General features: G+C 41.2%; 1 pseudogene; it reads right to left on the reverse strand.

The window, feature by feature from the left end:
* Nucleotides 1–18,857, reverse strand: part of LOC118556428 — a 118,675-nt pseudogene that overhangs the window by 64,957 nt on the left and 34,861 nt on the right.

An 18,857-nucleotide genomic window follows, 5' to 3' on the forward strand; every position in this document is an offset into this window, starting at 1 on the left:
GACAGAAAAATGTCCCTCAGCTCAAAGTCAAGTTAGTAATAAAAAACTAGGAATCAAAGGTAACTGGGTTAAAATGAGTGTCTGGGCAACAAAGCGGACCGAGATGGACCGAGGAACGAAGAGGCTGCTGACCAGGCCGACGTAACCCAAGACGGAAATATAAATCAGAATCCGCTTTGTTTGCAGCACAAAGACATTAGGTAGAAATACATTAGCAGCAGCATACATGTGTGGTTTTGTGGTTTGTTTTTAACCATCTGCATGAACACTCATTCTTATACACACAGCCAACATGAGTCAGCGAGTCACTACCTTCACCTTCTCCCTTTCATCTTACTGCAGTCTTTCACAACTCCTCCACCCTTCACCACAACCCCATCCTCAGGGCACTTTGTCTGAAGGAAATCTACGGTTGTTCTGCATGCTGGTAAACGCTTCTTATAATAAATGGTTCCTAAATAATTTACGATAGCCAGGTCAATTGGTCCTGAATGCATATTAACAAATTTTTAAAGAACAAATAAAGTTTTATTTTGAATAAAAATATCTGTTAAAGAAGGAAGGCCGGATGAACAGATGAACGGATGGTGTGACATGTGAAATATGGACATAAGGTAACATGACAGATGGATAAAAACAACTGGATGACAAGCCGATCGTTGGATGGAGAGATGGACGGAGGGATGATTGAATAGATAAACAGAGGAAGAACAGATGGACAAACGAACAAACAGGCAGACAAATGGTTGGATGACCAGATGGACCAACAGCCTGATGCTGGGTGGATAAACTGATGGAAGTTTATCCATCAGTTTTCCCTCGGGAAAATGAAAGGACACAGGCTGATGAATGAGTGCGCTAACGGACAGACGGACGGACGGACGGACGGATGGTTTGGACAATCGGACGGCGCATAAAGCCTGGAAAAGCTAAGGCTTTACTTTACTACACACGTTATATTTCAATTTAGACTCTGGCTACATCAAGGCTGCGGGACATCCTGGTTTGTTACTGGAGTAGAAGGCAGATTAAAAAGGAAAAGTTGTAATTATTTGTGGCAAAGGTGAAACTACCAAAAATATGTTGGTTGAGCTTTAAAATATATTTTTTTAGCTCTCTCTGCTTTTATTAAACATCGCCTCTGATTACAGTTGCAATCAGCGGCTGTAGCCTCCTTTAGCTTTTTTGTTGTTGTTGCAACAACAAAAAAAATCCGACAAAATAAAAGCCTTAGTTAGAATTCAGAAAGCGCAGAGTTAATAAAAATCAAAAGACCTGCTCTGAAGTTGCCAGAAGTGGCAGTAGTTATACAGCCTTAGCTGCACATGAGCCAAAACGATCTCGGTCATGTCACAGAGTCACCATTATTAGGTTTTCTTTCCCACATGTAGGCTGCTGTCCGCCTGAGGCTAATTCTCAAGGGAGACTTCCCTAGCGCTCGTTCACAGGCAAACGTGCGTAAACCCACACCCTTGCCTTCCGTGTTTAGACCACACTTCTGAACCCATTCCTACACAACGCCAGCGCCGCAAGCCAAGAGGATAAAAAATAAAACATGTCTGGTCTGTTATCACGCATGATTCCTGTCAACATTATATGACTAACTCTGAAAAACATGAGCCATCATAAGCTGTGTCTTTTGGACAGTGTGCTTGCGTGGATGCTGGTGATTAGAGAGAGTGTGTGTGTGTGTGTGTGCGTGTTTGTGTGATCCATTGGCCAGATGTTTCACTTGCCGTCATTACTCAATAAACAAACATGCATTATCTTGCCACTAAATCTGCTGGGACAAAATGTCTGGCTCATGGAAGATTTATAAAACAAAGAGGGGTTTCCAGGGAAAAACCTGACCTCAGATCGGATCAAACCAGACATGGAGGACAGGGATAAAGAAGTGGGTTATTCTGTACAAACTTCAGCTCAAGCAAAATAAGGGGCTTTGCAGCCTCTAATGGCTGTCCTCCAAATATTATTTCCGACGAGGAGTTTTTAAAAATTGAGCCCCAAAAATGCACTTTTGGATTTTATCCTCTCTTAATGAAATTCTATCATTTCATTTGGGTTTAAATTGAGCTCAGGAGCTAGGCAAAAACACATAAAATCTCTAAAAGGCAAGATTCAACCTTTTTTCCATTTCATCACATTATAAACAGAAACTGTAATGTATTTTTCTGCTTTTTTTTTTTTTTTTTAAATCAGACAACAAAAAACAGTGCACAAAGTTAAAGGAAAATGATGCGTGTTTATCCAAATGTTTAACGTTTAATTTGCCAACTAAAAATACAGCAGACATTTGTATTCAGCCCTAATTCACCTTGGCACCCCAAAATAAAATCAAGTCTACATCTCTGTACAAAAATACGGCTGTTCTGCGAGGGCCTCAGAGGTTTGTTTGAGAGCATTCGTGAAGAAATGGCCTCGCAGACCAAAGAACACAGCAGACAGGTCAGGATAAAGTCATGGACGGGTTTAAAGCAGGGTTAGTTTATAAAAAAAAAAAAAATATCCCAAGCTGTTCATTCCCATGGCTGTCCATCTAAACTGCTAGGCTGGGAAAGGAAAACATTAAATCAAAGAAACAGCAACCAAGAGGCCCATGGAGCTAGAGATCCACAGCGCAGGTGGAATAACAGGCAAAATGAATAAATATCAGAATAAATACTCAACGCCTTGCCTGCCTGGCCATAGATCTAATTACTGAGTGGGTTACAGCTTGCCTGATGAGAGATGTCTCAGCTAACGCCTGGAGGCTAGCTGGCAGCCACGGGTGCTTCGTATCACATTAAATCAGCAGGATAGAGATGGCGTAAAAAGGGAAGAAAGTTGTGTGTCAAGGTGTCGTCCTTTACAGACAGAGCTGAGTCCGGTGTTTTACCTCCTATATTTATAGCGGTTTCGCCCTGGTAAGACAAATCTACGGCGCTTCGGTTTGAAGGCGTGATAAATTACAACACTGGGTGAAGCTGTGTAGAAGAGGGCTGCTCGGCTCGATAAAAAGCCTCCAGCAAGACAAATGGAAAGTTTGAATCCGTTTTTTTTTGTTTTGTTTTTTTTGGGGGGGAGGGGAGGGGGGGTTCTTTTAAAGAAATCCTGACTTACGGTGCAAGCTGAGGGTAATGTTGATGGCGCGGATGTTGCTGACCGTCTTCAGGTCTTGGATGCTGGCGCACTTGAGCTGCGTGGCAGCGGGGGACTCCCCCACATCCACCCAGCAAACGGTCTCCTCGGCGTAGATAAAGTCCATCGCCATTGTCTGCTTGGTGGTTATGACGGGAAGCCGGGAGGTGGAGCCGCTCAGAGACGTGCATCGGATGTCGTGGAGGTTGGCGATTAGCAGAACGGGCAGACGATCCACTGGCTCTGAGCAAAGATATCACAGAAGCACACAGGACAAGGGGGAAAGCATCAAACGGTGCCGTGTGCCGACGTGAGCGTTGTTAACGAGTCGCTCCAGCAACAAACAGAAAATCCTCTCTGATCCCGACTGTAAACACCGGTGTTTGTGGCTTTTTTTTTTTTTTTTTTTTGCAGTTTTCACTCACCGTTTTTGGCTTTGCAGGAGCGGTTATCTGGCTGCAGCAGATAGCCCTCGACACAGCTGCAGGTGTAGCTTCCTTCTGTGTTCGTGCACGTCTGACTACACGTCCCGTATACGCCGCACTCATTAAAGTCTACCAGGCAAAGGACAGGAAAGCTTATTAACGAGACAGATATCACTGAATATACACTGTCATTGCAGTAATGAAACCTCAAACCCATTTGTCCTTTTCCCCCAATGCTTTTCTAGACTAAACCCCTTTACTACCCACCTTTACACTTCTTTCCATCTGGAGCCACCTCGTAGCCTTGTCCACAGTAGCACCGAGGCCCGTCGTGAGTCACTCCACAGCGAAACTCGCACCCAAAGGAGCCACACTCGAGCGCTTTTTCTAAACAGGAAGAAAACAGGAATCCAGAGTTAAGCACTAAACATAAATCAGCATCAACATGGGTAGTTAGGATAGCGGCCGTGCACTGTTCCACAGAGCCGTACTATCCAGTCATAAATGATGTCACAAAGATTATGGGCTACTTCTCCCCCCCCCCCAACCCTCAGAGGGAGCTGAAGGATGGATCTTTTGGCAGGAAATGAAAGAGGAATCCAAACATCCTCTCATCATGACCTCTGCAAGGCGTGGGTGTGCATGCACATGTATGTCTAGGCTACAAGAGGGTCAGCTGCCTGTTATAAGCTGTTGCTTCGGTAGCTCTCTCAAAAGCCTGAGACGGCCTGGGCTTTGTGCGGTTTTCCCTCGTAACATGTCTGGTAAATGAGACCGGGTCAAATCAGGACTGTCGAGAGCAACGATTCCCAAACCTTATATAATAAGATCCACAATCTTTACATTTCATTTCCACAGCAGGAACCGAAGGCAAATCAGATTATCGTGGATAACTCTGCTCTGGTAAGGAGCCGGTACTGTTTAGGCGGACCAACAGGGAGAATACAACACATTATTTACTGGTTAAATATTTCCACCAGTTTGTTTCAGTCATTTTTCGGTTTAAAGACCGAAATGGTTCAAAAATATTTCTTAAATCTAAAATATTTAGGTGGAGTAATTTTGATTTGTTTTTATTTAGAGTCAACAATCAAAGCCAGTCACCTATGTTTAATATCACTGTTAAAGTGTTTCTATTCAGAACACTTTTTAATATTACAGCTAAATTAATTAGATACATGTTGTCATTTAACATACAAAAAGGAAAGATGGATGGTTTGTAAAATACTTAATCCCTCCCAAAAACCACAGATGTGTGAAAAAAAACCACAACCCTGGAACTTATTACATCCAAATTCATACAACAATCCCTTCCATGCACATAAGGTAAGGCTGAGTCGACAGCCAGACCTACTGTCCTCAAGTACAATGCAATAATAAACCACAAGGTACTGTTTGCCTGCAAGGCAGCCTCTTCCACTGTCTATTCAGAGGCAGCAAAATATTATTTCTCATTATAAGGATGATTCAAGAATGAACAATCCAGCACAGCTGGTACATGTGTTAAGGGATAACGCCAAACAAGGTGTTGACCTTTTACTGAGGCGTTATGGATGGGACAGGCTTTATTTTCAAATGTGTGATAATTGTAGCATTCATCTGATGTCACAAAGCGAGAATGGGGAAATATTATCATTCACGGTTCAGCTCAGAAAGGCCTGTACCTACCGAAAGAGCTCAGTTCATTTTTCAAAATAGGGTATGTCACGAGAGGGGGACAGATAAGATTCTCAGACTAATGTTAGACGTGCAGTGGCTCTGATTCCACAAAAAGGGTCTATTTATTTAGTTTTTATATGCCAAACCTTAAAGTTTTCAATAATAATAATAATAATAATAATAATTAAGATGAAGCTCTATAGCAAATCTTTATGGTTGAGAAAGCTAGTTAACAAAAATAAAGATAACATATTGGTCAGAAACGGTTTAAATCTAATAAGTGGTTTAATCCTTTCTATTTTTAAAATAACAAGATGACAATATTTTTTTTTTAGACCAAGGCCCCCCTTTATTAAATGTTTAAAATTACATTAGTTTGGACAAGGTTGACCTGTCCAAACCTGTCCAACCGTACCATATGTCCCATTCATTGTTGCAACACATCATGCAGCTACTCTTAATTATACCAAATTCAGTCCTACTTTAAAACTAAATTAATAAAACTGGTGATTAGGACTTATGTCATTCTAATTTATTGACTATGACTGTAAATGAAGGTCAAAATCGCAGAGCTGAGACTCCTTAAAACAAAGCTGTTCAAAAACATGATTGAACATTCATTAATAGCATTTTTTTTTAAATCCAAACACCTTTACATGGGTACAAATAAAGACAACCGACAAAATATGAAGGTTTACCGCAACAAACTAACAGTAACTGGTCATGCATGGAGTAACTAGTGGAAGCCTGGCTGTGAAGAGCAGAGTGGACCAGTGAAGGGCCCTTGTTACATAAAGCCTGTGGCACTCTGGGCCATAATGAGCCTTTTGTTGTGGTGCCTCTGAAAGGAAGAGTCCCCCAGCTCACACTGTGGCCCACATCGAATCCATTCACCGAGCCTCACACTGGGAGAGACCACAGGCAACCGGAGAGCTAAAATACTCTCAGTGTGTACCTCTGTCCAGGGTCATTGTGTTCCACTTTGTACCCTAGTGTCTAGCTATGGGGGGGCGATATGAATAAATACCATAGTTTAACAACACAAACCCAACACATTTCTAATGTTTTTGGCATTTTAAAAACAAAATCCTTGCTATTGAATATTTTACTTGCTAGTTTGGCTCAGAAGTATTACAAATATGATTACAGCCACTACATTTCTGCTTTTTACATAACTCTCAGACTTTAAAAAAGTATAATATAGAGGATGACTTCGTTTTTTTTTTTTTTTTTCTGCTGAACTGAAAAATGAAGCTATGATCCATCCAGGATTCATCTAAAGTATGTCAGAAGACATTGCTTTGGGGAAACTTTGATTAATCTTTTATCTCAACCTTCTTGGACTTCTTTAACGAAAGTGAAATCAGATTAAGAGACGAGAGTCTGGGAATGCTTAGGTCTGATCGGCTATCACAAACGCTGCAGAAGAAATAGAATCTTAAAAAAGGCAAGAGCAGAAGAGGACAGCGCGAGCAAACTGACAAAAAAAAAAGGCAAGGATAGAAAACCCTGAAGAGCAGAGAAAAGAAAAACGATCTGCGGTCAGACAGCTTCAGATGTCAGATGTTTGTTCAAGGGTTAATGGATGAAGCAGAGACAGAATAAAGAACTTCAGCCATTGATCCTGTTACTTCGTGGATGAAGACACCTTTTTGCTTTCATGCAGGAGGTAGAGGTTTGAGGCAAGTTGCTGAATGGCTGATTAGATTAGATCAGGGCGAAAAGCATCATGTTGGTATAAGAAAAGTTGCTGCTATCCATCCTCTATACTCACTCATATTACACTGAACATTCGGGGCACTAATGGTAGACTAGCATATGAACAGCAGTTTATCCCTAAGACTGCTAAACTCCCAATAACACCCTCCTCCTCCATACAAACAAATCTAGTCACTTTGCATGATCAGGGTGAACTCTATTGCACTAACCGTACTATCTGCACCATTATCGGTTCATTGTTGCAATGCATCCAGCCGCTAACAATACCTGCCCTATTCATATTGTCTTACACTTAACTTTTCCGTACATATAAAATGTCTTTTTTTTTTTGGTTTGCTGCTGCATTCCTCACAAATGACGCTTACATTCATAATGTTTCTCTTTCGTCTTCTGTTCTTACTCTGAGCCTTGCAACAACGTTTTGCTCAAATGTACATTCCGGATGTAACGTTGAACGACAATAAAGTCTGTCTAAGTCTAAGACATCCGTGCAGGGTCGTGTGTGGGGGCTGGTCTCCATCACCCGCAGTCATAGGGCTACAGGTGGAGGACACCCTGGTGCCGGTCCGTCACAGGGACACATGGAGACAGACAGGACAAGGAACCATGCACGCACAAGCTTACCAGTTTAGAGTGACGTGTCAACGTCAATGATCTAAATTAAACAGACCGAGAACTGTACTTTTCTCTGATATCCAACCATAAGTGGCACTTGCTGAGCACAGCTGGAACTGATATACCTTTATAACATCACATGCAGCGCCGAGACAACGCCTGAGGAGCGCCAGACCCGGGTCGAGTTCCCAATAATTAAGAAACCGGACCAGAGAGTGCGTTCCGACTATCGAGGATAACGCTTCTCTCTTTCCATCCCCAAAACATCACTGTCAGTCACTGAAAGCAAAAACTGAACACGGCCCAAAATGTAATAACAGACAGCTCAAGCATGTTAAAGTCTGTATGACATTCCGCCCAATCTGCTGCGTCTAGAAACAGGTTCAGACACGCGTCGTCCTTTATCCGGCTTCCTGAAAGGACCTTACATGTTTCATGTGGTGCATCATCACACTGGCTGATTTCTGCTTTAACCACAAACTAACTGAAGGACAAATCTCCATCTGGCTGCCGCTCAGACCAGATTATAAAAGTGAGTCATTTGAAATGATACGCGTTACTGTTTTGTCTGGAGAAGAAAACCAAACTTCACACAACAAACTATTTAAACCAACATCAGTTGGGCACAAAGGTTTCGATTCATTTTCTCTAATGAGCAACTTCCATCTTTATACATATGTCTCTCACTAAGTTACAGTGAAACCACATGCTTTTTGAAGCCAGCAACACGGTTCTGGCATGTTTCTGACTGCATATTTTGCCAACCGTCTTCTCAGAAATGAGAAAAGTTCAATAAATTGTTTCACTTTCCTTGCACAGGGTCGGCTTTAAAATCTGGCCCACAAATTGTCGAAAAGATTGAAGTCATGGCCAATTCATGTTGCACCACGCTGATGAGGAAAATCTGGATGCAATAAGCCGTTCCTACATGACAACAATCAAGGAAACAAAAAAAAAATAAAAAATGATTTTGCAATGGATAAAGCAGGCTAGCATTAAGGTTTTGGAATGGCCCCGCTCTCAGCCCTATTAAAATTTACTGATTTTGCCTAAAAGCCAAGTAATTGTCAGTAAGCACCCATTTCTAACAGGAAGACTGGTCATATCTATGTGAGAACAATGCCAGGATGTTATTAAGGGCTATGAAAAGTGGGTTTTCTCTGCAACTTCCTAAAGGACAATTAACCAAATGCAAGCAGGAGTGTTAATTTTGGACCTGTGTGCCTAAATGATCCAGAACGCTGCTGCCTGCGTCCTCACTAAGACTAAGAAAGTAGAGCACATCACCCCAGTTCTAAAGTCCTTACACTGGCTCCCTGTATCTCAGAGAATAGACTTTAAAATACTTCTGTTAGTCTATAAATCCCTGAATGGCTTAGCACCTAAATACATCACAGACTTGTTATCAGTGTATCAACCCTCCAGACCACTAAGGTCTTCTGGCTCCAGCCTTCTCTGCATGCCTAGAACCAGAACTAAACACGGAGAAGCAGCATTTAGTTCCTATGCTCCGCTTATCTGGAACAAACTTCCATAAAACTGTAAAAGTGCTGAAAGCCTGAGTTCCTTTAAATCAAGATTAAAAACACATTTGTTTAAAATTGCCTTTGACTGTTCTAGTTAAACTGTTCTACTGTTTTTAATGTTCTTTTTTGTTCCTACATTTTATCCCTACTTGCTTTTATTTTGTTTTATTTTCCTATATTTTAATCATGTAAACCACTTTGCATTGTCTCTGTACTGAATTGTGCTATATAAATAAATTTGCCTTGCCTTGCCTAAATTCAATCTTGTGCATCTAATACACTGGAAAAAAATATTCAAATTCACTGTAGTCGTTTGTCATATTCTTAATCTAACCCGACATAAAGAAAAGTTCAAATGCATGATTAAAAAAAATAAAAAATGAATACGACATCTATGACGGCAATGATAAGCGCGTGTGAAGCTATGAACGGCAATGCGACAACATCTGCAAAGTTGAACAAAAAAGCTGTTGCCAGAAAATTCTTCTAGTGACGGAGTTGCACACAGACTGGGAGTATATTGGGAAAACTGTTTAAAGGCTCCGTGATCAAAAAGGGGGCAAAGTAACCATTTGTAAACATGCAGGGCGGCAGCTTGAGTAATGAGCAAACAGTGGCCACATTCAGTCCCTGACAGCAGGAGCGGCTACACAGACCCCCGTCACAAAACCCTAAACAAACGTGCAAACAGTTCAGACCTTCCCGAACTAATGGCAGCTTAAATTATTGACAACATGTAACGCTCGAGTTTTCTTCCCCATTAGGAGCGAAGAAGCACACTACTGCTCATAAAAACTGCAGAATCTTCACCCCTCACGATGGCAATAAAACACGTCTGTCCACCGCCAACGGCTGCCAGTAACCCAATTCAGGTCGAGGCCTACTTGTGAATAAAGATGATAGCGTGGTCTGTGCAGAGACGGCTTTAAGGAGCCCATGACAAATCCTCACGTCATAGCTGGTGGGAGTGAACGCATAAACCTGTATAAAGGCCTCTGCAATAATCAGAGATACGCTGAAAAGAGGAAGAATAAGAAAAAAAAATCAATGGAGAGTGAAACGTTCAAGAGCAGCACCATGGCCGACCGTATTTTCCAGTTTCTTGTCAGTCACAGCTCACAAGAAAGATTTTATCTATAAGAAAAGCAGGAAAAAAAAAACAACCTCACAGCTGTCAGTTCAAACCACATAAGCGGAAACAGGCCTTGGAAACACAAGCCTTAGCCACATCCCGTGTTTTCACTAAGACATTGTCAAAGATATGAAGTCAAACAGGAGAACTTAAGAGTGTATCCCTGAATTGAGTGGTTGACCTTAATTGATCTGGATGACAGCGGTTCGCCGCAGAGTTTATTACTGAGAACAGAACGGCCCTATTATTCAATTCCTCCCGGAGAAGAACACACATTTTAATGCAAAGTGAACCATCTGAATAAATTGAAATTGTTGTGAAAACAGTAAAATAATGTTGTAATGTGACTTTCGGAGGACTTGACAACTAGAAAGCCTGCATGTGTGTTTTTATTTCAACTTACTTACAAAAAGAAGCCTGAAATATAAAATGTCAGATTGAATGCAATATTTAAGAGGCATGCTAAGCTTAAGCTGAACTAACAGCTATGTGGAAAATAGCTTAGCTCAGCACAACGTGCTACAGTGTCAACAGTCATTAATAATTACTGCATTTAAAGCAAAGTCGCTTACGAGGCATTCAATTTGTCTCCGAAGTCAGAGCTCAGATCTGGGAACGACGTCACAACCAAGGCAAGAGTGGGATTTGCTAGAGGTTATGGTGCCAATTGCTAATAGCAACACCAGCTAACAAAGGATTTATTTCCTTTTTATGCTCGTAAACACAAAAGCAACAAGAAGCAACAAGGTTTCCAAATAGATATTTTACAGCACTACATGTGCCACAGGTTTAATGAGATACAAAATATCACTGCTAGTTATACCACAATTTATCCCAACATTATACAAGAACCCTAACAGAGACTGAACTCTCCTCTGTTCAGAGAGCTGCACGTTTTACAGACGCCATTCCACCCTAAAAGGGTTTTTAGTTTGATTCCCGACAAGGAAAATGTGATTCCCGGGTACAAGAAGAATAAACATTTATTACTTATCATATAGGAGAACAGCTATTTCTGTTTTGTTCACAGACGATTAACTGGAACTGAGAAGAGCTTAATTATTATTGGTTATTGGTGAGGCTGTTAAGTCTCTGCTGCAGATCATGTGATCCTGAATAAATGTAGCGTGGACAGCAATTTCATTTCTGAACAGCTATTTTACAAAAACAACCATTTCTTTATTTTTTAACAAGTGTGCTACATTTTTATTGCAAGAAATCCTTCCAGAAAATTGGCAGGTAGATTTTGAAGTAATCCCAAAGAATATGCATTGTTGTTAAAAATGTGTACACTAATTAGATATTTTTTGGTCAGTGAATTGCTTCATTAAGTGAAACTTGTTACATTTTATAAAAATAATACAAAAACAAAAAAGGGAAATTTGGGACTTTAAAACAATTAATTTAAAACAGAGAGTCCAGTTTTAACATAAGGGTTGCTTACTGTAATAAGTGTCTCTTGGTGTAAAACTTTCTCCTTAATTGTTTTGATTTTACTGTCTTGTACTTTAAATTGGGTTCATTTAGTTTATTCCTGTGCGTAAAGAAGGGGCTGGTCTTTGTTGAGGTATGTCATGTTAAGCTCATCAACTTGAAATCTAATCAAATCAGAGTGATCAATACGCTTACAGTCAAACATCAGAGCAGCTTGGGCTCACAAAGAACAAGCTGTAGGCATAATGTGACTTTTCGTTTGATTGTAAGTTGTAACCAATTGCAATAAAAAGGCTCATCAGTGGCTTTCTGACCCTTCAACCTGATATAAAAATCAAACGGACCTCTGAACATGACGTGTGAGAAGCCCTACTCCATTTAAACCTTGCTACCAACATCAGCACCAACCACAATATCCCAAAGTCTTCACAAAGCCTGCTTCTCAACCCTAAGCTTCGCCACACACTTAAAAAAAAAAAAAAAATCAACGATTTATTTCAGCCGTATCAACGTCCCACTTGAACCGCAGTCCCAGGTTCCTATTTTAACCAGCCTTGTCAACAACATTGGCAGAATTACCTCAGTACGCCGACAAAGTGCGCTTTCAGAAATCAGCTGCCGGGTATACTTGCACAACCCAACAGCTTTTACAAGCAGACACTAGGGTGCCTGTAAACGCGTGCGTTTCCCCGAAATAAGGCAGGCTCACAAACAAGCAGCCCGACACACGCTGCCTGTGTCTCTGCGACTGTGGGATATGGCTAAATATTCCTGTGCCTGAGCAACAACAACGTCGCCGCGGCGTGACTGTACCTCTGTGTACAGATGACTGTGCATGTGGACGCCGACGAGCACATGGACCTTTTAAAGGGTTAACCTCTGTCCTCTGCTGGAAACCAGCTGGACTCGTGGCCTCGGGGACAGCCAGTGCAAGTTGGGACTTGATGACTTCATTGCTGTTGTGTTAAAACGCTCGCCTGGCAGAGAGGCCCACTGTGTGGCACCGGCTCCTTACAGTCTTAATCAGCCTAACAGCGCTCCTGCTCTTCTGGTCTCGACTAATAACACTTCAACGTTCTGATGAATTGGCTCTAAAGAGCTCCCCTCTCTGTTGATGATTTACTCAGACATTGTTTAACCAAGGTGGTCCCCATGGCAGAATTTATTTTTTTCCATGGGTGTACTGTGGACTAAAACAAAATGTAAAAAGGTGGATAAAATAAAATACAATCATAATTTTTTTTTAAAATCTAACATCAGAACATGAAGTTTTAAATTGATGCAAAGATAAAAACTAAATCAATAACCGCATTAAATCAACAAACCCAGAGCAAACTGACACAGCAAACAAAGCTACCTCAATCTTTATCGCTGGCCGGCAGAAGCTTGGATTAATGTTTCAGATTGACTAGAACAGACGAGCTGATTCAAGGTCAGAGCGATTAGTTGGGAAGTGCCCTTGGTTTAGGACTCTGTTCCACTGGGACTTGGTTGTTGTTTTCTAATTAAATCATCATTTTCATCCCAGAAGAGAACAGCACAACAAAAACTCATAAATAGGTCTGTGTGCCTCAGACATAAAATGTTGGAGCTAAAATCTCTGTCAGTAATATCCGCAGGCCACCTTGCTGGAAACAGAGGAATCCTCTAGAGGCCTGCGAACATCAGCGTCTCCACCCGCTAAAAACAAAGTCATACTCTGTGGACTTATTATATTTTTTGAGCTTCCATCTTCTGCGGTCTCTAATTAATAATAGAAGAATAAATGACGAGGGTTCTTCTTCAGCTGCATCTGGGCTGTTTATTATCCAGGGAAGACGGCAGCATGGCTGAGCTGATTTATGAATTAACCAACCCCCCCCCCCCCCCCCCCGCCATCCCCAGGAAAACAACATTTCTGCTGCAACTTTAAAAGCCAGATAAACAGATTATTTAGTCGAGGTTATAGATGGAGAATGAATAAAAAGTGTATTTCTGTTTTCTTTTTAAAAAAAAAATACAAAAAGGGAGACCCACATCTAACAGCGACCCTCTGTTGGATGAGGCAGAAAAATCTAAAAACAACAAAAGGCACTGTAGATATTACAGTATACAGAAAAAAAATACACTTATTTTGCTCCTGTGCTCATGTCAATGCTGCAGAGAATCGGCGCCCTGCAGATATGTTCATACCTCTTGAACCTTTTCACATGTTTAACAAGTTTACCCAAGTCGTGTAGGGCGGAGGTCCCCAACCCTGGTCCTCAGGATCCACTGTCCTGCGTGTTTTATGTAGGACAGTGCAGGGGACAAAGGTTTGGGGGGCCACAAATGAGACATAGCATGTATGCTATGAAGACAGGGCACAGTTTAAATAAAGCTAAGAGGGAACTTCTTGAACTACATGCATGGAGGAAAAACTAACAAAGTGCACATCGTCCTGAAATCACAAGCCCAATGTTGAAACATGAAGATGGCAGCATTATGCTGAGGGGAGGTTTTTCTGCAGCAAAGACAGGCAAGCTGGTCACCATTTTCTGGAAGACGGATGGCGCTACAGTAAATACAGGGCAATCCTGCAAGAAAACCCTGTTGGAGGCGGCAGAAATCCTGAAGCTGGGGAGGAAATCCACCTTCCAGCAGGACAACAACCTGCGGACCGAGCTGCAATGGTTTGGATCAAAGCACGTTTACGTTTTAATGTGGGTCCAATTAAAGCCCAGAAAAATTAAGACAATGGGAAGATTTGAAACACTGATGTTTAAACGAACTAGGCTACTGTGTGTGTGTGTGTGTGTGTGTGTGTCTCAATGCATCGACTGACAAAGTGAATAACGAGGGCCTCTTCATCAAAGCATGACTTGAAGGAGGAAAATGTCTGTGTAGCTTTTACCTCTGCAGTGAGGCCCCTCATCCCAGCCGTCTGAACAATCGGGGACTCCGTCACACAGTTTGCTCATATGGATGCAGACATCCAGGTCCAAGCAGCCGTGCTCATTAACAGGACACTGATTTGGCCTGTTGTGGGAGCCTGGAAAACAAGAATTACGTCTGAATATCAGAACACCAAAGTCTAAAACATGTGCCACCCGGCGATGGAGCTGTCCAGATTAAACAGTGTTAAAAGTCCTGTCTTTCGTAGTTTGTGCTTAGATTATTGTCATTGGCATGTCTCAAAGATGAAACATATGCTGGAGGAGGAGTGGCGATGACGACAGCCAGTCAGAGAGCACGTATACCAAAACCTGCTTTTCTCGTGCCTTAGCTCGGCAGGTTTTGAGTTTTGACCAACAAGGACTAGGACACATCGGCTTAAACACCTTCTTTATCGTTGCTGTGACAAACTGCAGCAGAGAGCAGAGTTGTAATGATTTGTGTTTTTTTTTTTTACTTTCTGATGGATGGAGAAGTGAATGTCTCCAGCATGCGTCAGACACAGAGCAAAAACGTCAGCCAAACGTGTACGCATGCAGCCGCTGTGTGTATCGTCCATGTTTAATACGCTGCAAACAGCCGGTGTGAGCAGTCCTGAACATGTGAGCATTTGCATGAACCCGAGGGAAAATTGAACATGAAAAACACATTTTTTTTTCTTTTTTAATAAACAGATTTAACATCTGAATATAAAGAAGATGCAGTCTCCTCTGCTCTCTCTCCCTCCTACTCCTCTCTCTTGCCTTTCAGCCCACACTGCAGAGCTAACAGTTTGGTATGCCTTTTTTCTCTTCCTCTTCTTTTTATTCCTCCTCTAGAAAACCCCCCCACCCCCAAAGTCTAACATCTGCTGACCCATTTTTAAAGAAACACTCGTAGGAGAGAAAATAAAGTTCAACTCCTTCTACAGGAAATGATATGTAAAGTTATAAGCTGCTGCGTACATCTGAAGCTGTACAGATCTACATGTCTCCTTCCTCTCTGGTCTGAAAGTCAGGCAGCTGCTGCAGCTGAAATGCGGCTCCTCAGACCCGCATTTCTGATTATACAAGAATGAAGTTTATAGTAACTAAGAGCCAAAATATGTGTGGCGCTACGGGTCTTTGAAATAATTTGGCACTGGACGGATTTCTTTTGTTTTGTTTTTTTCTTGTCACGCCTACAAGTTTCAAACTGAGTTTTTATTTCTTTTTTATTAGACAAAGATAACTTGAGTAAATACAAAATGCATTTCTAAAAATGAATGGCAAGGAGTTTGTTACATCGCTGTGCAGGAATTTGGCCGAGCTCCTTTGCTGAATTGTTTTCAGCCAGTTACGCTTGAGGGTTTGTGAGCATGAATGTCCTGATTAATATCAAGGCACAGCATCTCAGTTGGATTTAAGCTCAGACTTTGACTAGGCCGTTTGAGCCGTTCACAGGATGGGCTGCAGAACCCAAATGCGTTTGAGCTTGAGGTAAGAAACCGATGTCCGGACATCTTCCTTCAGGATTTTCTGGCAGAAATTAAGGTTCCAAATTTACGGCAGCTTGTCCAGGTCCTTAGGCAGCAAAGCAGCACCAGATTATCACACAATCACCAGCAAACTGATGTTCTTTTTCTGAAAGGCAGTCTTATTTTTACACCAGGTACACTTCCTTAAAAGTTTCACTTTGATCTCATCAGTCCATGGAATGTTTTTTTTTTTTTTTTTTTTTACAAAAGCCCGGGGGAGCCTCTACGTTTTTGTTTTTTTTAGCAAATCTCAGACCATCTGTGTGTTGTACTTGGTCATCAGTGGTTTTAGTCTTGTAACTCTAACATGGATGCCATTTTCCAGGCTGAATCATGAAGACTGACCTTAACTGAGGCCTGCGGTGCTTTAGGCATTGTTCTGAGTAATTTTGTGACCTGCTGGATGTGTCATGGATGCACTCAGAGTAATTTTGGTAGGCCAGCCACGCCTAGGAAAGGTACACAACTGCTCCATGTTTTCACCATTTTTGGATAATAGCTCTCACAATGGTTTTCCGGAGTCCCGAAGCCTTAGAAATAGCTTTGTGACCCTTTCCAGACTGATGGACGTCAATGACTTTGATTCTGCTTTAGGATCTATTTAGACTGGGCCAGGATTAACCCTACTTCCTACTTCATGGTGCCGGTCAGCTTTTGTTTAAGGTTTAAGGGATTTTTTATTTTATTTAACAGAGCTGGCTGTAGACAGGTGTGAGAGTGCCAAGTGAACCAGAAGCAAAAATTTGATCAATCACAATCAGTTCACAATTTTAGCAAAGGGGGTGATTTTATTTTCACATTGGTTCATTTTGATAGTTTTTTTCCCCCTTAATAAATGAAACTACTATTTGAAAATGTTTGTATAGTTTATCCCTGTCTGAAATTATGTGTTTGATGATATGAAACACTTTAAGTGTTACAAAATGCAAAAATCTGAAAAAAATAAAAAAAATAAAAAAATAAAAAAAAAAAATCAGTAAAAGGGAGATTATATATTATATTTTCAAATTAAAATAAAATGCATGTCACAGAAGAATAAAAGTAAATGTGAATATTCTTAAAAGAAATAAGAAAAAGAATGATAATTTGTGTGTTGAGTCTGAAACTATCCTCCTCATCCATAGCCACACGGCGCAGGCCACAGATTCTAACTCTGTTAAAACAATTGTTTTTGACACAAGCTTAAAGAGATAATCTCACCACAGCAGCCTTTGTGGAAAAAGCACCACAGTGGAGCAGAGAATTAACCTCTAATACATCTGGCTTATGGAAAAGAGGATGTTAGCATATTAGCAGCCCTCCTACAGCCTGCGTCTCTAAGCCAGCTACATTTACATTCAATAAACTGCCAGCATGGGGATTTTTTTACATAAACAGCAAATACTCAGGAGAAGAAAAAAAAACCTTAATCCTGCCAAGGGTTTTACATCTGTCCACAGTTTTTAGGGAAGCATAGAAGACAAGTGGAACTGAAAGTCCTCCAAATGACATGGGCTGAAGACATTTGTGTCTTTCCAAGCCACAAAATGAGTCAGCTTCGCAAACTGGGATGTTTTGAGCACTGAATGTTCTGACGGCTCATTATATTACACCAAATCAGGGAATCATGTTCCTCCTACGTGCAGACACTGAAACAAAACTACTTAATATCAATGTAACACTAAGACAACAAGAGCTGCTCCTTTCTCACACTCCTGTGTTTCTGCTTGGCATCTGGGAAGCAGAAAAAATATAAATCACTCAGTGCTGTATGCTTACATTTTATGCCGTACTGCATTTCAATATGGGTTTTAGTTTTTTAAAGAATCTAATGGACTGTTTCTCATCTTATCTGGATTACTTTGCCACACAAACTACAGACGTTTCGAGGAAGGGCTGGGGACCAGAATCGGGAACATTTTCTGCTCGATCAAATTTGCACAGTCACCCGCTGGTTGGAAAATATATCTAAGATTTTCATCTTTGGCATCAGTAAACACAAAACATTAAGCTATATCAGGTCACAGTGACACCTTTTGGTGTGAACGCTGTTACTGAGGGACGATAACTCACTGTTAGCCAAATTCAGTAGCAGCGAGGAGTCAAAGAAAGCACAGACTGTATGAAAGAAATGGTATTTTCTTGACGTTTCTGTGGTTCCTTCAGACTCGAAGGAGAAAGACTTGAAGCAGACAGCAGGAAGGACGAACGTGACATAGCTAAGTTTCTCTGCTTCATCCTTTTTGAGAGTCTACTGTCCCAGAACTTACTGGATCTCCCTCTCATGCACCCAGGGCGATGACATCTCAGCTGCCGATATAAATAATGACTAGACAGAAATCATATTTTAAATGCTATTCTTATAGCTTAACATACTGCGTCATTTCATGAAGAGATATTGGAACCAGCCAAAATCCGGATCGGCAGAGCAAAGCTTTAGACAACACAGAGATTGCAAATCGTCTACAAGATTATGAGCGGTGCCTTTTTAGTAAAAGTAGTCCTGTAATACAAAAAACAAGCCCCGCACATAGCCTGTCTGGTGGGGATTTGTCTATCTATAGTCAATAATTAGAAATTTTATCCCCTTTTTCTTTCAAAAAGCCAAGCATTAATTAGTTTGTGCTGTAACACCACAGGCCTCTGCTTACCTGTTTTTAACTGAGACGCCTAAATTCAACACTGATGAGATCGAGCGCTGAAATATCTACAATACTGTTTTATTTTCACAAGGTAGCCTATTGTTTCACAGTTAACATTTCTGGTTGATGGAAAGCTGCAAATAATAGAACAGCAGTGCCTTAAACTCTGTAACTTTAGGGTGGGACTGTTTCGGGCTTCAT

This window comes from Fundulus heteroclitus, chromosome 1 (assembly GCF_011125445.2).
Source record: "Fundulus heteroclitus isolate FHET01 chromosome 1, MU-UCD_Fhet_4.1, whole genome shotgun sequence".
Taxonomy (NCBI): Eukaryota; Metazoa; Chordata; class Actinopteri; order Cyprinodontiformes; family Fundulidae; genus Fundulus; species Fundulus heteroclitus.